At 40.2% G+C, this 23,847-nt stretch overlaps 1 non-coding gene and 1 pseudogene across 1 annotated transcript; one reads left to right on the plus strand and one right to left on the minus strand.

Moving 5' to 3' along the window:
• Window positions 1-2,260: 2,260 nt before the first annotated feature.
• LOC148106895 (U6 spliceosomal RNA) lies at window positions 2,261-2,368 on the plus strand. Its single transcript, XR_015723508.1, has one exon. It is a non-coding gene; the product is annotated as a U6 spliceosomal RNA (small nuclear RNA).
• A 19,663-nt stretch (window positions 2,369-22,031) lies between these two features.
• On the minus strand, window positions 22,032-23,349 carry LOC123797383 (26S proteasome non-ATPase regulatory subunit 6 pseudogene; annotated as a pseudogene).
• Window positions 23,350-23,847: the final 498 nt, after the last annotated feature.

Here is a 23,847-nt window from a genome sequence, read left to right on the forward strand (position 1 = left end):
GTCCTTTCTTAAAAAGAAATTTGTATGCTGCACCTCCATGTCCAATACTATCCACTCCTTATGGTGCTAAAATCTATTTCTTCGTTTAAGTCCAGAAAAAAGATCCTCCATGGTTCTCCATTATTCATTGTAGATTCCCCTTCCTCTCACCTGGTCTGTGTAGACAGAGACCCTCTTCCCTGATAAGGGCTGGTTACCATGCTCTTCTCTGACCAAAGTTATTGCACATGTCCATGTCCTACCAAAATTGGGCAGAAGAGTACCAAGAGGCACATATGTGGATTGCTTGGCAGCCAAGCATATTTAGCTTGCCCCCATCATTTAAAAACATTTCTTCCTCCTTCTGATGACCAAGGTTAATTCCCCCTGTGCACATGGTATAATAAAGAGTTTGACACCATTTTTTGATGTTTGACTGCTGACATCTTTTAAACCTCACCTCTTTTTCTTCCCCTTGTGCTCCACAGCTGGGAAAGCTGATAAGAAAGCCAAGATGTTCCTTTCTTTGGTACCAATGGGAAGTTCAAACCATGCAAGCCTCTGCCTGCATAAAGGAATTCCTATTCCCTAATCACCATAAAAACCCCAAGCCTGTTTCCTTTCCCTGATTTTTCAAGCCATTTTTGGACCAGTTTAGGAAGTTTGCCCTGCTTTCCTGAAAGAGCCTCATTATGTAAGTATTAACATTTTAACCTTCTTTTGGTGTGTGTGTGTGGCATCACCAGTCTTGACAACTGAACCCAATTTGGGGCTGGGGTCTATCCCGTGCCTATAGGATGGTGACAGCAGATGGTGATTCAGGCTATTCCCTGAACAAAAGTTTCCTGCAGTGTCCAGGAAGCATCCATAGCTTATAGTTCAGTGTGATTTTTGCTGAGTTTTGTGGCAGAAGTGTTTGCCTTTTGGTGATTATGACCTGCAACCATAAAGAGCCCAGAGTTGTGGGGACAGGAAGAAGGAATTCTGCCTTCGAACTGCCTTTGAACATGGGATTATAATATCAAATCTTCTCTGGCTTTCCATTCTGCCAGCCTGCCTTGTAGATTTCAGATTTGCCAATTTCCAAAATCATGTGAGCCAATACCCTAAAATGAATAAATAAATAAATCTCATGTGTATTATATTTATATAAATGGGGTTCTGTTTCTTTTGAGAACCCTGACAAATACAGTTAGTTTGAGGATATTCCCTGAAGTAGCTTATAGAAGTTAAAAATATTGATTTATTTCCTGATAATGTCACTGAACTTGGTTCTTGACCGCTCTGTCCTTATATAGCGCAGAAATGTATCTGGTCACTACAAGGCAAGTTCAGCCACTTACAAATTTTTCTTCTCTCTGTTGGGATAACACATAGCTAAATTCAAGGCTTTCTTCCACCTTTTTTTCTCCTTCCCAACCCCCACAATGATTTAACTAACATAGAAGGAGGGGAGCTCGGTCATTTTTTCCCCTGATAACAGAAGAAAGCCTTATTGTCCAAAATGGTTAGTGTCTGTCCATATTGACTTCTGCTGATAGTTTCCTTACACACTGGCTGCTGTCCATCCCTACAGAAATCAGTTGAGTTGTTTCCTGTCCTGCCATGATTTTCAGTTCACAGGGACTCCTTAATGCATTGTCTTGTTGCCAATTTCAAATTCTCTTTTGATGTCCTGGTCCTCTTTCAACTTTTTAGGTACACCCCCTCCCCAAGGGACATGAAACGCATTCTCTCCACACCACACAAGGCTACCAGGGTCTGTATAAGGTTGTCCTCATGCACATGCATCTTAACATTTCTCAGCCATTATTATTCTCCTGCAACAGAATCATGTTGGATGTTTGGCTTATCCACACAGCTCTCAGATTTCCATGATGACTCTCAAGGATTGAGGCAAAGTCCCTATAACTTTTATGAAGTTTCTTTTATCCTTTCTCCCTGGGGCTCAGTCAAAACAGGTAGAAGAAGAAGGGTAAGAGCAGGGTGTCAGTTCCTTTCTCAAAGGCTCGTATATCTGCTAAGATCTGTTGCCCAGAGAGGATGGTACAGAAAAGCAATTTATGCACACAGTCCGGTATCTCCTGGAATATGGGGAAATGGTCTGTCCTGGAGAACAAAGCTTAAGGGAGTCTGTGATATAGCTTAGTGGAAGTCATGCCTGAGATTCATGGTTGAAAGGAGATGGTACTTAGACAAAAAATGAATGCTTTTACAGAATAATAGACCTGACCTGAGGAGGCTTGCATTATAGGTCATAGTCAATACTAATGTGTGCATATGCCATGGGGACACTGAGCTATTAGAACAGTCACTAATGCTACAGAGAAGATTGGTATGGCCCTTGTGTAAGAATGACATGCAAATTCATGAAGTGCTCTGTGTTAAAAAAAAAAAAGAAAAGAAATAAAAGAACAGTCACTAAGAGGGTATTTGTGTAAAGAATAGTAGGCCTGCTGGGACAATAGGGTGAAAGTAACTTTGGAGCTGATGATTAGGACTTGAGTCATGAGGACTAAGCCTCCCAAAGAAAGGACACAAAGGCTTTCCTGGCCTCTGGGACAAAGGTCCTTGCTGTGCAGAAAACACCTCAAGCTTATGAACTGGGTAAGTAATCCCCCATTTGGGGGAGCCAATTTGACTTGGCTTTGTGCAGTCTTCTTAACAATGTTTGGAATCTGGTCTTTAGAAAATAATTCCAAATTCCTTGACAAGCAGGGTTATTTAAGTAGTCTGAGAAAATAATATACCATTCTAAGGCAAGACTACTCAATTTGGGTGAAATGTGTGTTTTTGAAAATATTTCCCAACATTAACCTTGGCCCCAAAGAGTCAAGAGCAAATCAGTAAAGGAGGTAGAGGTAAAGAAAGAGGAGTAGTACAAATGAACAAGAGTGAACAGCATAATAATAGATCATATGCTATATCAAGGGTTAACTATATGCAAGGCATTATACATATATTACTACACAAGGCACTTTACATATATTAGCTAAATTAATTTTTGTGATAACTCTATGCAGGAATGTGACAGAGTTAGCTAGCCCTTCTGTTTTCACTTCCATAGTGAAGGGTTATTTCTGGCAAGTGGCTATCCAATGAGTGGCTACATATTTCACCCACTCTTTTGCAGTTAAATGGAGTAATGGGATTAGTTTCTGTGGTGGACTGAATAATGGCCCTGAAAGTTATCTACATCCTAATCTATGGAACCTGTAAATATTAATTTTGCATGGCAAAAGGGACTTTGGGGATGTGAAAAAGTTAAGAACCTTACAATGGGGATGTGTCATGACACATCTCCAAAGGCAAGAGAAACAAAAGATAAAATGAACTTGTGGGACTTCATCAAGATAAAAAGCTTCTGCACAGCCAAGGAAACAGTCAAAAAAAACTAAGAGGCAGGACACGGAATGGGAGAAGATATTTGCAAATGACACTACAGATAAAAGACTGGTATCCAAGATCTACAAAGAATTTCTCAAACTCAGTACACGAGAAACAAATAAACAAATCAAAAAATGGGCAGAAGATATGAACAGACACTTTTCTAATGAAGACATACAAATGGCTAACAGACACATGAAAAAATATTCAAAATCATTAGCCATCAGGGAAATTCAAATCAAAACCACACTGATACCACCTTATGCCAGTTAGAATGGCAAAAATTGACAAGTCAAGAAACAACAATTGTTGGAGAGGATGTGGAGAAAGGGGATCCCTCCTCCACTGTTGGCGGGAATGCAAGTTGGTACAGCCACTCTGGAAAACAGTGTGGAGGTCCCTTAAAAAGTTAAAAATTGAGATACCCTGTGATCCAGCCATTGCACTACTGGGTATTTACCCCAAAGATACAGACGTAGTGAAGAGAAGGGCCATATGCACCCCAATGTTCATAGCAGCATTGTCCACAATAGCTAAATCGTGAAGGAGCCGAGATGCCCTTCGACAGATGACTGGATTAAGAAGATGTGGTCCATATATACAATGGATTTTACTCAGCTATCAAAAAGAATGATTTCTCAACATTTGCTGCAACATGGACGGGACTGGAGGAGATAATGCTAAGTGAAATAAGTCAAGCAGAGAAAGACAATTGTCATATGGTTTCTCTCATCTATGGAACATAAGAACTAGGAAGATCGGTAGGAGAAGAAAGGGGGGTAAACAGAAGGGGGAATGAACCATGAGAGACTATGGACTCTGAGAGACAAACTGAGGACTTCAGAGGGGAGGGGGTTGAGGGAATGGGATAGGCTGGTGATGGGTGGTGGGGAGGGCATGTATTGCATGGTGCACTGGGTTTTATACGCAACTAATGAATCATGGAACTTCACATCAAAAACCAGGGATGTACTGTATGGTGACTAACATAATATAATAAAAAATATTATTATAAAGAAAAAGAACCTTACAATGGGGAGTTTATTCTGGATTATCAAGATGGGCCCTAAATGCAATCACAAGTGTCCCTTTAAAAGAGACACAGAGGGGGATCTGACCACAAGTGAAGGTGATGTGATAATGGAAACAGAGAGAAATTTGAAGATAATATGTTGCTGGCTTTGAAGATGGAGGAAGGGGCTACGAGCCAAGGAATGCAGGGAATACAGCACTAAAAGCTGGCAAAGGCAAGGAAATAGATTCTCTCCTACATCCTGTGGATAAAGCACAGCCCTGCTGGCATCTTGGTCTTGACCCAGTAAAACTATTTTGGGTTTCTGGCCTCCAGAGCTGTAAGCAAATTAATTTCTGTTGTTTTAAGCCACTAAATTTGTGGCAATTTTTTACAGAAGCCATAGAAAACTAATACAGTTCTCACCAATGACATATGAATAGAAATGTTACCAGGACCATGTTGTAATTTGTAAGGGCCCTAGGTGCTTTAGATGTCATAGGCCCTTTATTCCATAAAAAAAGTATATTTTATGAATGCATTGGTATAAATATAAATATAATCCAGGCTTAGTTCATTATTATATGTTAATTATTATTATATTTATTTTATCTTCTGATTTTAAAAGAAATTAAACATTTTTAATGAGCCCCCTAAGAGTATCATGATCCCTAGGCCCTGTGACTATTGTACCTAATGAACCATGGAGGTTATAGAGCCAGTTTTCCTTCTCTACTTTCTCTCTCTCTCTCTCTCTCTCTCTCTCTCTCTCTCTTTGAACAAAGGAGATAGAAGTTTATTATTATCACAAGGGAGCAGCAGGCAGGACAGAAAGAGAGAGACTATCTGCCACAAGGCAGTGGTGGGGAAGGCTGTAGTTAAAGAGGAAGATGAGGAGGTATGGGAATATATGGAATTTTCCTCTTTAGATAGCTGTGTCCGGGTGTAAGTAACCCTTGATCAGGTAAGGCTTATGGATATTTTGAGGTGGGTTGCCTAATAGATCTGTTTGTATTTAGGCAGGAGGTAGGAGGTCACTGTGGGCCCTTCTAACATACTCAGGTTCCCATTGTCCAAGTTGGTTGCCTAAAAGCAGCATCTACATTCCACTCTGACAGACCAGCAATGACAAATCTTTGCCATTTGGGCAGAGGACTTATCTTCAGTAGCTGCTTCATGCTGAATGAGGGACATAGGGATGTCCTTACCTATGGGTCAACACTGGTCAGTGGGAATTAATAGGCGTTATAGAAAACCAAGGCAGCTGTGTCTAGAGTTGACAACATATGGGAGTCTCCTTGAGCAGAGAGGATCATCTGTTGGCTTGAAGTTATGTCAGTGAAGCAGTCTCTGCACCAGGTGGAGAGGCAAGAGAAAAAACAGCAAAACATGATTAGAATAACAGGAAGGAAAAAAAGCCCAAATAAGAGTCCTTTGATAGTTGACAAAATTCCTCCTCCTGTCGAGGGGTTTAACCAGCCAGTAAAAGAAAGGGAGGGGTCTTTTAGAGCATGAATTCGAGTGTTCATGTCAGTTAGAAACCCAGAAATATTTTTCTGTTAATCTAGAATATATGCACAGCATTCTCTTTTTATGATAGCACAAGTTCCACCTTGTGCAGCAGTTAAAATATCTAATGACATTCTGTTTTGTAGGACTGCTTTACGCGTTTGAGTTATTTCAGTGTTTAATAATGTAATGTCATTTTGAGAGTCATTTAAAGACTTAATTGTGTAGCAGGTGGTGTTAGCCATCATATGCTCTGTTGTGTTTAGCAATCAATCAGATAATTAATAAGAGGTACCTTTATGGAAACCAAAGAAAAATATAAGTTAATGGAGCAAATTACAAACTCAGTGTTTGAGTATTGAATGCTGCCATTGAGTCTCCAGTGCTGCCAGTGAGATTTTTAGATGTCAGGCTTGAAGCATCCTCAGATAAAGTGGGAAGAGGCAATGAGAATCAGATGGGTATTTCTGGTTTGTAATTCAAATGTCTCCAGTGATCCTTTTGAAAGCCCCTTGGAGAAACAGGCACAAAGATTGTCTGTACATGAGTTTTGTGTCAAATTCTCTGAAGTTTACCTTATGTTGTCACTCAGATGTAGGAATGTGTTTGCCCATAGATGAAGGTGGAGGCTGGATCTGTGGAAACAAAGGAATAAAGAGGAGGGAGCTGAAAGAAGTAAGGTGGCTGAGAGTTAGCCAGTGTCAAGTAAGGGTCCCAGCTGAGCCCAAAATGTGTGTGGATTTGCCCTGGGTGAGCTGCCACTGCCAGCTGTGCCACAAGTTGGGAATGGAGGCCTCAGGAGAATGGAGTGAGAGAGCAGAGAAAAAAGAGTCACCCTCACAGGCATGGACAGTCCAACCTGTTCACTCTCAGATCTTCAGACAACACTGGGGAGCTGCTCTGGCCAGAGAGCTTCAGTTGTCTGAGAAGTACTAGGGTTAGGTTGCTGAAGGGCCAAAATGAGAAAGGAGAGGGAGGGAAGGATCCCTCCAAAGGGCAAGAGGGGAAATCCCTCACCCTTTCAAGCAAGGGGGGGGGGTCGAGCTGGTTCCCCCTGGGGCATCAGATCCTCACCTAAGAGTACCCTCAGCCATAGGTTATCAGTCCCGCAAGGAATACCAGAGTCAGTCCACTGAGGGAAAGCCCCAGAAAATTCCCAGAGACTCTGGGGACAGCCTTGGGCCAGGAAAGTTTCACTGTATGGGGTCCACCAAATGTGGAGGACCCCAATCAGGTGGAGGCCAGTGGTGTGTGTAGTGAAAGAACCCACCCAAGGCAGAAAAAAGGACATAGAAGTTTATTGAATACACTGCAAGGGAGCAGTGGGCAGGACAGCAAGGGAAAGACTGTCTGCTTACTTTCTCTTTTTTAGAAGAGGTCTCTCAGATCCCAGCAGCTTGCACTAAAAAATATTCTGTTTTCTCTGATTCACCATGTGGAGGAAAGTTGCCTTCTGCCCAAGAATAGCCACATTGTACTGTTGTATGAGTGAAAAATAAACTTTTATTGTTTTAAGTCACAGAAATATTAGGATGTATTTATAACAGCAGCTAACATTATATTGGAGAATTTATATTGGACCTTTGAAGTGGGATTAACCCATAATAAAAATATACATGTGACTCTGGCTTAGTGGTCAAATTGTATGCAGCAAGGAAGTTGAAATTGGCAGCTAGAGATATGGAAACCCAAGTGTAGTGGCAAACATTGGGTGAATGTATCAACCATGATCACTTGGAAGTCAAGCCAAAGACCTATTAAACCTGAAACTCTAGGAGGAGAGATTGGATAATAGAATGTCGATAATATGCATTGGTTTTTACTTGCAGAATTTAGCAAGATGTGTCAAGAAAGGATATGCAAGAATTATCTCATTTGAGATTAAAGACAGAAAGCAATAGAGAGAGACTTAGTCTTTTCAGGTGCCATAACCATATAACAGACTGGGTAGCTTAAACAACACAAATTAATTTTCTTGCAGTTCTGAAGGCTAGAAGTCCCAGATCAACATGCAGCAGGGTCAGTGTCTGTTGAGTGTTCTCTCTTTGACTTCTCTTCTTTTTTTCCCCCTAAGATATGTATTTATGTATTATTTATTTGAGAGAGAGAGGGCACAGGGAGGAGGAGAAGAGGGAGAGGAACAAGCAGACTCTCCACTGAGCACAGAGGCTGATGTGGGGCTCAATTTCAAGACCCTGACTTCATGACCTGGGCCAACATCGAGAGTTGGATGCTCAACTGACTGAGCCAACAAGGCACGCCTCCTTGATTTCTCTTCTTCTTCTTTTTTTATAATAATTTTTAATTATATTATCTAGTAGTTTGTGGGTGCAGTTCTTTAGGTTTTCCATATAGAGTATTATGTCATCTGCGAAGAAAGACACTGACTTCTTCGCTGATTTGGATACCTTTTATCCCTTTTTGTTGTCTGATTGCTGTTGCAAGGACTTCTAGTACTATGTTGAATAGTAATGGTGAGAGTGGGCATCCTTGTCGTGGTCCTGATCTTAAGGGAAAGGCTTCTAGCTTTTCCCCATTGAGAATAATATTTGCTGTAGGTTTTTCATAGATGGTTTTTATGAGATTGAGGAATGTACCCTCTATCCCTACACTGAAGGGTTTTAATCAGGAAAGGATGCTGTATTTTGTCAAATGCTTTTTCTGCATCTATTGAGAGGGTCATATGGTTCTTGACTCTTTTCTTGTTGATATGATCCATCACACTGATCAATTTGTGAATGTTGAACCACCCTTGCATCCCAGGGATGAATTCCACTTGGTCATGATGGGTAATCCTTTTAATGTACTGTTGGATCCTATTAGCTAGGATCTTGTTGAGAATTTTGGTGTCCATATTCATCAGAGATACCTTTCTGTAATTCTCCTTTTTGACGGGGTCTTTGCCTGGTTTGGGGATCAAGGTAATACTGGCGTCATAGAATGAGTTTGGTAGTTTTCCTTCTGTTTCTATTTTTTGGAAACAGCTTCAGGAGAATAAGTGTTATTTCTTCTTTGAATGTTTGGTAGAATTCCCCAGGGAATCCATCAGGCCTTGGACTCTTGTTTTTGGGGAGAGTTTTGATCACTGCTTCAATCTCTTCATAATTAATAGGTTTGTTTAAAAAATCATTTTCTTCCTGTTTCAGTCTTGTTAGTTTATAGGTTTCCAGGAAGGCATCCATTTCTTCCAGGTTGTTTAATTTATTGGCATAAAGCTGTTGATAAAAGTTTCTAATGATCCTTCCTATTTCATTGGTGTTGGTTGTGACCTCTACCCTTTCATTCATAATTTTATTAATTTGGGTCCTGTCTCTATTCTTTTGAATAAGTCTGGCCAGTGGCTTATCGATCTTATTTATTCTTTCAAAGAACCATCTTCTAGTTCTGTTGATCTGCTCTACTGTGCCCCTGGTTTCTAATTCATTGATCTCTACTCTAATCTTGATCACCTGCCTTCTTGTGCATGGGTTAGGCCTGTTCTTCTGTTCCAGCTCCAGCATCTTGAGGTGAGAATATAAAAACTGCATTTCAGATTTTTCTATTCTTTTGAGTGAGGCTTGGATGGCTATGTATTTTCCCCTTAGGAATGCCTTTGCAGTGTCCCATAGGTTTTGGACTGATGTGTTTTCATTGTCGTTGGTCTCCATAAATTGTTTTAATTGATTTTTAATTTCCTGGTTTACCCAATCATTTTTGAGCAGGATGGTTCTTAGTTTCCAAGTGTTTGAGTTTCTTCCAAATTTTTCCTTGTGATTGAGTTCCAATTTCAAAGCATTGTGGTCTGAGAATATGCTGGGAATAATTTCAGTCTTTGGTATCAGTTGAGACCTGTTTTATGACCCAGTATATGGTCTATTCTGGAGAAAGTTCCATGTGCATTTGAAATGAATGAGTATTCTGTTGTTCTGGGGTGTAGTGTTCTGTAAATATCTATGAGGTCCATCTGGTCCAGTATGTCATTCAAAGTTCTTGTTTCTTTGTTGATTTTCTGCTTAGGTGATCTGTCTATTGCTGGTAGTGAAGTGTTGAGGTCCCCTACTATTAACGTATTATTATCTATATGTCTCTTTATTCTGGGTAAGAGTTGGCTTGTGTATCTAGCTGCTCCCCTGCTGGGGGCATAGATATTTATAATTGTCATATCCACTTGTTGAATACATCCTTTAAGAATAATATAGTGTCCTTCTGTATCTCTAACTACAGTCTTTAGTTTAAAATCTAACTTGTCTGATTTGAGAATTGCTACCCCAGCTTTCTTTTGAGGTCCATTGGCATGAAAAATGGTATTCCATCCCTTTACTTTCAGTCTGGATGTATCTTTAGGTTCAAAATGAGTTTCTTATAGACAGCAAATGGATGGGTCATGTTTTTTTATCCAATCTGTAACCCTGTGGTGTTTTATGGGAGCATTTAGGCCATTCACATTGAGAGGGATTATTGACGGATATGATTTAATGATGTCATGTTGCCTGTGAAGTCTTTGTTTCTATAGATTGTAAATTTCTGTTATCACTCTTGGGGCCTTTTTACTTTTATAGAACCCCCCTTAATATCTCCTGTAGAGCTGGTTTCGTGGTTACGAATTTGGTCAGTGTCTGGCGATCCTGGAAGGTCCTTATCTCTCCATCAATTCTGAATGCAACCTTGCTGGATAAAGGATCCTTGGCTGCATATTTTTTTTTGGATAGAGCTTTAAAAATACCCTGCCATCCCTTCCTCTCATTCCAGGTCTGTGTAGACAGGTCTGACATAATTCTGATATTTTTACCTCGTATGTGACAAATTTCTTTGCCCTGGCTGCTTTCAATACTGTATCCTTGGATCTAATATTTGTGAATTGCGCTATGACGTGACGTGGTGTAGGTTTGTCGTGGTTGACCTTGGGAGGGGTCCTCTCTGCCTCTTGGACACTAGTGCTTGTTTCCTTTACCAGATTAGGGAAGTTTTCAGCTACAATTTGTTCAAATATCTCTTCTAGACCTCTATCTTTCTCCACCCCCTCAGGGAGGACTATGATTCTGACATTGGAACGTTTCATTGAGTCAGTAATCTCCCGTAATCTACGTTCTTGAGACTGGATTTTTTTGAGCCAAATTTCTGTTTTAACTTTCTCTTCTACCATCCCATCCTCCAATTCACTAATTTATTCTTCTGCCTCATTTACCCTGGCTGTCAGAGCATCTAGTTTGACTGCATTTGATTCATAGCATTTTTAATTTCTGCCAGATTCACTCTCATTTCTGCCCTTAGAGATTCTATATTCTTGTTAATATTTTTGTTAATATTTTTTTCAAGCCTACACATCATCTTGACCATTGTTACTCTGAACTCCATTTCTGATAATTTGGTTATATCCATATCCATCAGTTCTGTGGGAGAGGCCATAGACTCATTATCTTTTCTTTGCTGGGGGGGATTTCTCCTTCTCATCATTCTGATGAGGAGATGTTGCGGGGTTGCCCAGAGCCCAAATTATTGACCAGGACCCAGGCAGTGTGCACTTGTTTTATAGCGACCTTAGGGATGTGGGCTTCTTGATTTTTCAGCCTGCCTTCTGGGGGAGGGGCCTGCCGCACTGATATTCAGGCAACCCTGTTTGAGTAGAGTCTCCCTTTCCCCTGCGAGGGGGAATGGGGATTGGCACAATGTGAGCTGGTATTTCTGGGCTTTTGTTCTCTGGAAGCTTTCCCTGGCAGTTTTCTGTGGCTCTTCTGAGAGTCAAAGCAGCAGTGGCTGAATCCTAGCCTCTGCCTCAGAACAGAGAGATCCCAGTCTGCTCTCCACTGAGCTCTCTTGGCCTTTTTAACTCTGTTTCTGTCAGTACTGCCCAAAACCCTGCAGTGTTCTGGGTTGTGCACCCCATAGCCGGTTCCCAGCCCTCACTTCCAGGGCCTGCACGTCTCTGTCCTTTGTGTTTCTAACACCGCCAGCCACCCCCAGTTCCTGCGTGAGCTCCCGAGCTCTCTGTTTCAGTGTGGTTTGCTAGCACTCCGGAGCTCCGGTTTTCAGTCTGGTCATGCGCGTCCTCTCGAGCTCTCAGTTTCAGTCTAGTTCAAGTGTGCGCTCTAGAGCTCCGGTTGTTAGTCTGGACGTGTGTCCGCTCCCGAGCCCCCAGATTTAGTCCAGTTCCAGTGAGCGCTCTGGAGCTCCGGTTCTCAGTCTGGTCGCGCGCGTTCCGGGGCTCATGGTCTCAGTCTGCTCTCTCGCGGGTGCCGGTCTGCGAGTCCAGCCTGCCCCCTAGTGCAGGTGGCTACTGCTCCCCTGGTGCCCGAGCACGGCGGCTCCCTCCCCCTTCCATTTATCTTCAGATATCTGTGAGCAGATTCACGGCTCCCTGCTTCGTACCTCAATACTGAGTGCTGGAGGTGTTCATTTGTAGAGATCCAGATGTGTCTTCCTCTGATTTCTCTTCTTGACAGATGTTTTCTTAGTGCCCTGGCATGGTCTTTCCTTGGTACATGCACATAGATTTTACTCTCTTCTTTCTTCTTCTCGTTCTTCCTCTTCCTCCTCTTCTTCTCCTCCTTTCCCTTCTCCTCCCCCTCCTCCTCTGCCCTCCTCCTCCCCCTCCTCCTCCTCTTCCTCCTCCTCTTTCCCCTCCTCCTCCTCCTCCTCCTCCCCTTCCTCCTCCTCCTCCTCCTCCTCCTCCTTCTTCTTCTTCTTCTTCTTCTCCTATCCTACTAGACTAAGAGTCTAACTGTATGATTTCATTTTTACCTTAATTACCTTCTAAGCACCCTCTCTACAAATATCATTTTATTAGGCATTAAATCTTCAACATATGAATTTTGAAGGGAACATGATTTAATCCATAGAATTCCACCTCTGACTCCCTAAAATCTATGTCCTTCTTGCATGCAAAATTCATTCATTCCATCTCAATAGTTCCACATATCTTAACTCATTCTAGCATCAATTCTGAAGTCTAAAGTCTCTTCTAAATATTTAAATCAGATATAAATGAGACCCAAGTTGTGATTCATCCTGAGGCAACATTCTTTTCCAATTGTGATTGTGAATCCAGGCAATTTCTGTACTTCCATGATACAGTGCTGGGATAGACATAGGATAGACATTTCCATTCCAAAAAGGACAAATTGGAAGGAGGAAAGGATGATGGGTCCCATGAAAGTCCAAAACCTAGAAAAACAAATGTCATTGGATTTTAAGGCTCAAAAACAATCCTCTTGGTTGAATACTCTGTCCCCCAGGTCCACTGGGGTGGTAGCATCATCCCTGTGGCTGTAGGTGGTGCCAACATGCTGCACTATTCCCGGGAATAGGAGTGACTCAAGCTGAGGGCAGTGAGCCTGGGTGCTGGCTCTCTGCTCCACCTTGCCATAAACTCTGAATCACTGAACAGTCATGTGACCACTTTCCTGGCACAGGTCAGCAAATGGCAAAAGTGTGGCCAGACCCTCCCCCAGAGGATCAACATGGGTCCATAGCCCTGGAGTCCCCAAATTTGGGGTTTTGAAACCCAGTCCCATGCCTGAGGTAAAACAGCTCAGACACAGGCAGGGTGAAGGAAGGGATCTGACAGAAGCTGGGGACACAAGAAGGGGTGACTGATTGCTCCTGTTAGTCTTCCTGAAGAGTGGGGAGTGCGAACTCTCAGCTCCTGGTCTAGAGAAGGGGTGTCATTTTCATCCCACCTATCAGAGCTGTAAGACTTCAGGGAGCAAAACAGCACCACCTAGTGAAGGCCAGCGCCCCTTACACCAAGTCCTGAGCCCCTGAGCCCTGGAGGCACATCTCCACTAGGGCAAATCAGTGCAACGAGCCCTTCCTCCAGAAGACCAACACAAACACCTCACACACACCAAGTCTAATGATCACAGAGTGCTGCAAAGCTTCAGCTCTAGGGGAAATAGGATCTAGCTTCTTTTTTCTTTTTTTCTTTTATTGTTATTTTTTCTTATTTTTAATTGTTTTTTATTTTTTACCATTATTTTCTTTTTATTTTTACATATATTGTATATACATTTAATTAATTTTTGAATCTAGCTTCTTTTAACAAGCAGACCAAAACACATTCAGAAACTAGTTTTTCTTTTCTTTTCCTTTTTTTCTTCCTTTCTTTTCTTTTCTGAACAAAATGACAAGATGGAGAAATTGGCCTCAAAAGAAAGAAAAGAAAACAGAACTCATGGCCTAGGATTTAATCAATAGAGGTATAAGTAAGATGTCCAGATTTTAAAACAACAATTATATTTTTCCTTCCCTTCCTCTGTGTTCATCTGTTTTGTTTCTTAAATTCCACACTTGTGTGAAATCATATGGTATTTGTCTTTCTCTGACTGACTTATTTCACTTAGTGTAATATACTCTAGTTCCATCCACATTGTTGCAAATGGCAAGATTTCATTCTTTTTGATGGCTGAATAACATTCCATTCTATTGACTGAAAGCTTATTGAGTTTTGAGGCAATGGCATTGCCAAAACAAGCACAACCTTGGTCTAAGAAACAAACAAACAAAAACAAAGCAAAACCAAAAAACCTGTGACTATTTAGCCTGGTTCCCAAACCTAGACTATTAGGAAGAGGGCTATGGAAAACCCGCCACCAGGGCAGAATGTCTTCAGAGTACCTGATCAGTAAGATTTCATCAGTACTCTGGGCCAGCAATCATAATATAGCCTTCATTCCTCCATTTTCTCAATGGGAGTTTTTACTTGTGTTATTCTGTCCCTATTCCACTATTGTATATTGGGGATGTGGGTGAGGCAGGTAATTTAAATTTTAGTTCAAAAGATCTACATGTCCTATGACCAGCAATTGCACTACTGGGCATTTACCCCAAAGATACAGATGTATTGAAGAGAAGGGCCATATGCACCCCAATGTTCATAGCAGCATTGTCCACAATAGCTAAAATGTGGAAGGAGCTGAGGTGCCCTTCAACAGATGAATGAATAAACAAGATGTGGTCCATATATACAGGGGAATATTACTCAGCCATCAGAAAGAATGATTACCCAACATTTGCAGCAACATGGACGGGACTGGAAGAGATTATGCTAAGTGAAATAAGTCAAGCAGAGAAAGACAATTAACATATGGTTTCTCTCCTTTGTGGCACATAAGGAATAGCAGGGAGATCAGTAGGAGACGGAAGGGAATAATGAAGGGGGGTGAACAGAAGGGGGAATGAACCACAAGAGACTATGGACTCTGGGAAACAAACTGACGGCTTGAGAGGGGAGGGGAGTGGGGGGATGGGTTAGCCTGGTGATGGGTATTAAGGAGGGCATGCATTGCATGGAGCACCAGGTGTTATATACAAACAATAAATCATGGAACACTATATCAAAAACTAATGATGTACTGTACAGTGACTAACATATCATAATTTAAAAAATAAATTTAAAAAAAGGATCTACATGTGGATCTGATGGAGAGGTATACACATCATCTAAAGATCCTGGATTTTGAGCTGGATGTAGTAACTGGTTAGGACATTGGCTTATCTCCCTTGAGGAGGGAATGGATGTATTCTAGGTGTGAGAGGGAAGATACATACAGATTTGGGAGGCCAGAGGAGCAAACATACTTAGGTAAACTGTCCCTGAAAAACATCTTTCCTGCCTTCCATTAGATACATTTGTTGTTGAGAGACAGTTTCCAAGCCAGAGACTATATTTCCCAGAAGGCATTGCAACTAGTGAGTCCTTGTGATTTGTTTTTGCCAATACAATAAGAGTAGAAATGATTTGTATCATTACTCAATCAAGAAAATTAAGAGGCAGATATAGCCTTTATATAATCTGTTTCTTCATGCTGCCAGGTCTAATGCTCTAGAGTATGGAGGACTCACAGGACAGGAGGAGCCTGGATCACTGAATCACCATGTGGAGTAAACCACTCACCTATTACAAACAACTACTTTGGATTATTAGGTGAGAGTGAAATAAACTTCTATTCAATGAAAACATGGAAATATTAGGTTTTATATGATAAATAGCATTGTCCTTATCTGGAAATGTACCAAGATTATCTCCAATTGTATTGCAGATGAGGAAATAAAGGCTCAGGGTTTTAAGGAATTTCCCCCAAGACACATGGCTTTTTAGTGTTGAAACCAGGATTCTCACCCAGGCCATCTCGCTCTGGAGCTTCCATTCTTGGCTAGCACCTTAATTGTCTCCTGGGAAAATATAGGAATAAGGGCAGTGCCAGCAGGACTGGTCTTTCTAAAGCTACTTCTTGCTGCAGCAGGAGGCCACCCACAAGATAAATAGAAAGCAATAAACAAAAGCATTTAGAAAGCTTCATCAGTTTTTGAGAAGGAGCCTTGAGTTTCCAAGAAAACACTTGCAAAGCAGGAACGTGGTATCAGAGCTCAACATCTCCATCAGAAGGGGAAAATCACAAATCCTCTTGATGATGCATTCATTCACTCTTTAATTCAACAGACATTAATGGAGGGCCTACCATGTGCCAGGATCTGTTCCAACAAAACAGATCAAAAATCTTTGTGGAGCTTACATTCCAAGCATGGAGAGACAGACAGTAAACTAAGTAAAATATACCAAGTCTTCCATTGTGAAGACTACTAGGGAGAACAATAAAGCAGGGAAGAAGGAAAGTAGAACAATCCAGATATAATGGTTCTTTTCTGCAGGCCGGAGAAACAAGGGTTACTCTTTCTGTTTGTATACTACACTTCCCAGAACCTGAGATGAAATGCCCCCACAAAGTCTAAGTTGATTTTTTTCTCCACCTATCACTTATTTGTTTTATCTCCTTGTAAATTATTAACTTTACAAGGTATGATTTTGCAAGGGCTTGTCTCAGTCTGCACCCCTTTCCCCTCATCCTACTGTGCCAAGTGTCTTATCTATTTTCCATTTCTATACTGCCCATCCAACAGGTCTTCTCTTTGATGATTGTGGGCCTATGACAAGAACAACTTCCTCTGATGTTGCTCCACTTATTTCCTACCTCTTTTCTCAGTATTTCCTTTTTTTTTTAAGGAGACAGACTAACATCATTAAGTGTGAGTTTTAGAGTCGGAGGAACCTGAGTTTAAACCTTGATTCCACCACTCATTGGCTGTGGGAACATTGGCAAAACACTTATTGCCTGAATATCATGAAATGGGTATAATGTTAGGGAAACAATCTCTATTGAGAAGTTGACACCAGAATGAAAACCAATGCAACTTTTCTCAGGCAAGACATCTGAGGGCTCAGATCAGCCAAGAATTAAAGTTCGAGTGTACCACTGAACAACGAAGCCCAACTGCTAAGGTGCTAGTAAAAAGAAAAAGTGATATTAAATAAAGAGTGGAGGAAGGAAGCCATAAATATTAAATACGACCTCAAGAGCAATTACAAAACTTTGTTCTTTACAAATAGGTTCTTTCTTCCTGGTCATGGACTTATACCATATATTTCAATTAATATTCATTCTCTATCTTCTCAAACTGTATATAAACTATGATTATGGTGATCAAAACTAGTATACAGGCCAAAGATAAATCATAGCCACGATGAATCTAGAGGAGGTATAGGTATTATCCATAGATCCTGGAACTGGAGTTCAATGAAGTGACTAAAGAGGTGTTGGGAAGTGACAGAATTTGTTTCGGGTTATACATGAAATAATTGTATCTTTTTAAGCAGGAACATTTTTGGAAGAAAGTATATGGGAGGAAGGGAATGTAGATGCTGGGCAGCCGTAAGCATGGATTCTAATAGATATGTATTGCTTTTTGGTAACCAAGCATCAAATTTACCCTTCCTTATTGTGCTCCAATTTCCTTTCAAACAACTACCCTGGCTCTTTACATTAAGTTGACTTAAATCAGTGACACTGCTCTACTCTAAACAAAAAAGCAGGTACATCCTGACCTAAGCTAGAATAATCTAATGCTCTGTGGCTGGATTTTGGATCTTAATTTCAGGAACAAAAACACTGTAGTCTGAAGCCTAGGCAAACAAGTAAATGACATCCAAATCAAACCAGTTGTGTTATATCACTATTTTTGGTCATTCCTAGCCCAGTTTTCTAGTTTCCTGTTGGTTCTCTTAACCTTTATTATCATTATAACAAACTCACTTTTGTTTAAGTTTGCCTGAGGTGTTTTCTATTTTTTTAACTTTCACAGAATTTTAGTAGAAAGGCCATATATAATAAACCAATGATGTACATGGGTACTAACACCAGAGCAAAATTCTGGTCCCTCCACTTACTTAAACTCTTTGGACCTCAGTTTCACTATTTGCAGATAGAAGATGATTAAAAATGGCACATATAGAGTTATTGTGTGGTAAGTGCCCAATAAATGTTAACTTTTACTATTATGAAACTGACTAAATTTTCTTAAATTAAGTATTTCTACTCTTTCATCTTTTGCTACCATGTTATAAGGAGAAATCCCCAGTTGTACAGGCAGATCCTAGGCATGAGATCTTAATGTGCTGACTAGAATAATGAGTAGAGCTCCAGAACTGAAGGACCCTAAAAAGGTTAGTTCAGTTTACATCAGAAAGGGCCAAGAGCTACTTCTAGGAAAAGGTAAATATTTCAAATTGATTTTCAATTTTTTTTGGCTATTGGTCTGGAGTCTTTTGAATATAATCTTGTGGTGTAACTGATCAGAGACAACAAGCTTTACTTTGTATTAATTAAAATAAATTAGGTATGTGGTGATGTGGAGGGGAGTTTTTCCCTTGATCTGTTACTGACAGCTTCAACTAAAACATTCTGTCTTGGCCCCACTGTTTAGTAATTTCTTTTCTAGGCAATGTTGATCAATACTTCCTTTATCTGTGCTCATTTCTCTATTGTTTTCTGTAATCTGGTTTTCATCACCAAAACACATATAGTTAAACTTTGACCTGAATATTTCCTATAGTTCATAACATTCCCATTGGCCTGCCTCAGAGTTCTAAAGCAGTTTGTCAGTACTATTTAACTAGTGTTTATTTTGAAAACACCGAGGACCTTTAAACTCTCTCCATTAAGCAGTTTATTTTTTGCCATCTGGCAGCAACAAGTCTTGCTCCAGACAGGGTTCAAATGCCTCTTTCCCTGGGGCTAGAGCAGGACTACCTAAGAAAAATCTCTGCTTTTAATAAAATAATTTAACTGTTGAAAGGACATCTTTTCCTATTGCTTGTCCAATTTAAGTTTCCAGAATTCGCTAATTCTGTGGAAGCCTGGATTTATGTAGCCACGCATCTTTCTCTTTCTAGGAATGCAGCCCTTTTATTCCCCCAAAATGCTGTATCTGTAGGGAGGGGATTTGAAAATCAATGATATTTTGATTTGCAGGCATACATACAAAGCATTTTGTAGTAATTGGCCCTGAGTAGTGGAGGGTAGAGGTGTGAATATTGGGTATTTAGTTTTTATTTCATACATTTCATTTTTTTAAAACAAGGAGCATGTGGCACTTCTACAATTATATACTTTTAAAAACTATATTGATCTTTCCTCCTAAAGCCACTTTCTTAAGAAGTCAATAAAAAAATAATAATGATCTTTATATCTAGGCATTTTATCCAGCTCAAATCCATTGGTCAATCATGATACTCATTTTCTTGCACATGTCCTTCATTCTCTTACTCTTCTTTCACTTTGGCACACTTATTTGGGAAACTGCAACCTTGATTAAATCCAACTTTCTTCTATGCTTGCCCCTGAGACTCTATGACTGAAGAAAAATATGCACAATAATAAATTAACGACCACATACTTAAAGTACAGTTTTAGAAGTTTTTTTTTAAATTCTAGTTAGTTAACATATAGTGTAATATTAGTTTCAACTTTACAATATAGTGATTCAACACTTCCATACATCACCCAGTGCTCCTCACAAATATACTCCTTGATCCCCATCATTTACTTAACCCATCCCCTCCCACCTCCCCTCTTGTAATCATCAGCTTGTTCTCTATAGTTAAGAGTCTGTTTCTTGGATTACCCCCTTTCTCTCTTTTTTCCCTTTGCTTGTTTTGTTTCTTAAATTTCATTTATGAGTGAAATCATACGGTATTTTCTCCGACTTACTTATTTTGCTTAGCATAAAGTACATTTTTAATGCTGTCTACTATCTTATTTGTTTCAAATTCGTTAAATGTCTCATCTATCCATTAACTATTTCATAGCTTCTTCATCAAACCTCCAATACCATCTCTCCCACCCTCTCTCACAGCTGATGACTTTGCTTCCCATTCTGCAAAGAAATTGAAACAATTAAAGGGGGGAAATTTCCACATACTCTTTTTTTTAAAAGATTATTTATTTATTTATTCGACAGAGACAGAGACAGCCAGCGAGAGAGGGAACACAAGCAGGGGGAGTGGGAGAGGAAGAAGCAGGCTCATAGCAGAGGAGCCTGATGTGGGGCTTGATCCCACAACGCCGGGATCACGCCCTGAGCCAAAGGCAGATGCTTAACCGCTGTGCCACCCAGGCGCCCCTCCACATACTCTTATCACTAATTCTCCACACGTAGCAACATCTACACCATATACTCTAACTTCTCGCTTAATACAAAGATGATTCCTTACTCCTCTCTAAAGCCAATCTTTCTTTATACTAGATCACGTGTCCTTTTGACTATTTTTGCTTAAGCTCCAGTGACTCTTCCTTCTCTCACCTATAAAATTATCTTATTTCTTGCTCTTTAGTGGATCATTCTAATAAACTTACAAATTTCCTATTATTTCTTCCATCATAAAAAAAGTTCCTTGATCTCACATTTCTATTAATTGACACCACATTCTTTTACTCACTTGCACAGCACAACTTAAAAATTTATTAATATTTGATGTCTCCAATTCCTGTTATTCCATTTTCTATTTTTTTCTTCCAACCTTTCTCTTTCTCTCCCTCACTCATTCATGTGCACATACACTCATTTTGTGTTATAATTTGCATGAATTGAAATAATTGTATTTAAAGTGTACAGTTCAATGAGGTTTCACAAATGTATACACCGTCGAAATTCATCCTCAGTGGAGATATAAAATATTTGCAGCAATCCAGAAAGTTTTCTCATGTCTTTTGCAATCAATTTCCAGCCCAAACGACCATTATTTCCATTTCTATAACTATAGGTTAGTTTATTCTGTTCTTAAATTAAATATATATGTACTCAACAGTCCATTGAGAGACTCTTTTATGTCTAGCTTCTTTAGCTCTTTATTGTAAGGCCTGAAATTCCACATGCTGCCTCGACATCTTTAAGACTCACAGGGCCCCAAGGAGTTACTCATGAGTTCTTCTGCTTTCACCATGTATGTTCTCCACCAAGGCTAAAATGTCCCCCACCTGGCTAATCCCTTTATCAGTGGACCAGCTGTATCCTGGTCTTCAACACAAGGGGTTTCGTTGACCTGGCAGCCCATGAAACTTCAAACAAGCCACAGGTTAGTTTAAGGATACTGTTTTTTACACTCCTTCATTTTTATATATTTTATTATAATGTTTATATAATTTTATAGCAATGATTTGGAATTTGGGCAGTTGTCTGTCTACCTGTTAGATTATAAGTGTCTGTAATGGAAGAGAATGTCTTGCTTACTTTGTACCACCAGGCCTCACATACAAAGTAGATGTTCAGTACATATTGGTGTAGTTTAATAATTTGATTCACACATTGTGTTTGACTAATAGGTTGTGCGGAATTATTACAGGTTATGAGAATGAAAAATAAAGTGGTGGTTTGCCTTTGAAATTTTTGAGAAGCATACCAAGAACTTTGAAATGTATTAAAGTAGGGTGTAATTATGTTATTTCAGAAGAGAGAGTGTGTAGACCCAGACTATCATGAAAGCACCGAATTTAATTATTTATTCCCTAGATACTATTCAGTGATAGGTTTCGCCTATGGAAATAAGAGATATCATTATTTTCCTAGTAGGAATGGACATTTAGAATTTGCAATAGTGGAATGCAACTTCACGGAAATACCTGAGTTGAAAATAAACTACGCATGAGTTATTTCTAAGTTTCATTATTTGTAGAGGCATTCAATATAATATAATAATATATTTTAATCTTTACATAGGGCTTTTAAGGTACTCTATTTTATCCTGAATGAGATTTTTAATAGCTTTTAGAATCTTTAATAATGCTTCCTTTCTCACTCCTGTTATTGGTAATTTTTGTCTTCTTTCTTTCGTTCCTTCTTTTTTTTTTGAAAGAACAATGCAATATTTATTTTATACAGTTGAACTGGGTACATAGTAAAGTAAGCTATAAAAATTCCAAATAGTTATCTCTAAAGGAAATCCTTCGTTTACATGGTTTTACATATTAATTACTCTGGAAAGTTTCTGAACTCTGTTTAGCAGCAGATCTCCTTTCTTGATAGTTTCTTGGTACTGCCAGTTCTTGCTATCAGGTCTGTTGGTCTCCACTATTTCATTTACTTTATCTATTTTGCAGTGTAGTCTCCCTGCAGCAATAAATCTGGAGAGCTCCTGATCAATGAATCCCACAACAACACCAAAGGCTTCTGCCATATAGCCAAGAGTTAATGACCTGTAGGATTCCAGCAGCTGGCTGTATGCATGAATTCTCATTTCTCTTACATAGTATCGATAATGAGGGGCAAAAAGCCAGTCCTTTTTCATTTCCTGTTCCACAACAGCTAAGGACTGGAAGAAAACTGAGTAACGACACTCATAGAGTGAAAACAGGTACTGCCGGACGGCTGGAAGGCTATGCAGCACCTCAAGGATCTCAGCTCCTTTAATCACCTTTTCCCTGAGATCTGGTCTTTCTAAGGCAATCATGCTGACATAGACAGTGTAAGTCACAAAGGTCTTATAATCCATAAGTTCATAGGATGTGAATGTTGAAACTGTGTCAAGGAAGAGTTCAGCTGCCTGTTTGAAATAACGAATAGCCACACAATAAAGACCTTGATATACTTTTAGGCGGTTTCTCCTGTCCCAATCTCCTCCTTCCTCTATTAAGCTTTTGGTCTTCTCTGTGTTTCGTGTGATGAGATCATTATCCATATAAAATAATCCAATCCTAAGAAGATAGAACACAATATCCAGTCGGTGACCCAAGGCCACAGTTTTGTCATATGTCTTGTGAAAGGCTGTCAGGGCACCCTCCTTGTCGCCTATCCGGCACAGGGACTCGGCCTTCGCCATCATGGCATTCCGGATTTCGCTCTCTCCCAGATTCTTCTTGCGTCTTCCAGCTCCTCGTCCAAACGTTTCAGCTCTTCCTCGTTCGCCTTCTTCATTTTATTAAGCAGGTCCGTGTCCATCTGCCAGTCGAGGTATTTGCACAGGGCTTCGTAATAAGGAGCCATGTTATTATCCCGGATGGCCGCCATCAGCTCGTCGCGCACAGCCGCGCCCCGCGGTGCTCGGGCAGGCTGAGCAGGAAGCACAGCTGCGCGATGCGCAGGTCGGGGTTCTTGGGCAGACCCTCCTCCTCTAGGTTCTCCAGCGGCATCTCGGCGGCGGGGGTACCAGCTGAGGGCAGACGACAACTCGGCACGGACCTGCGGCCCTTTCTTTCATTCCTGATCAATCTGATTAAAGATAACTCAAAGAGCCAGCTTTTGTTTTCATTGACTTCTTTCTGCTCTTTCTTGGTTTTCTATTTTATTGTTTCCTACTCTGAACTTTATTTCTTTCTTCTGCTTAATTTGGGTTTAATTTTCTCTTACTGTTATATTTTCTTAAGGTAGAAGTTGAGGTCATTGATATGAGATCATATGGCCTATGAAGGGCAAGACAGTAAATATTTTAGGGCTTGTAGGCCATATGTTCTCTGTTACAACTTCTCAGTTCTGCCACTATAGTGAAAATATGGCCATAAATAATATATGAATGAATGGATGCAGCTATATTTCAATAAAATTTCATTTATGGAAACAGAGGGAAAGCTGGATTTGCTTATGGGCTGTAGTTTGCTGACTGCTAGTCTATAAGTTCTGTTGAGAAGTTGACTATTTACATTTGTCTTTAGAGTCAA

The sequence above is a fragment of the Ursus americanus genome, chromosome X (genome assembly GCF_024610735.1).
Source record: "Ursus americanus isolate L20-20 chromosome X, mUrsAme1.1.p, whole genome shotgun sequence".
In the NCBI taxonomy this organism is placed as follows: Eukaryota; Metazoa; Chordata; class Mammalia; order Carnivora; family Ursidae; genus Ursus; species Ursus americanus.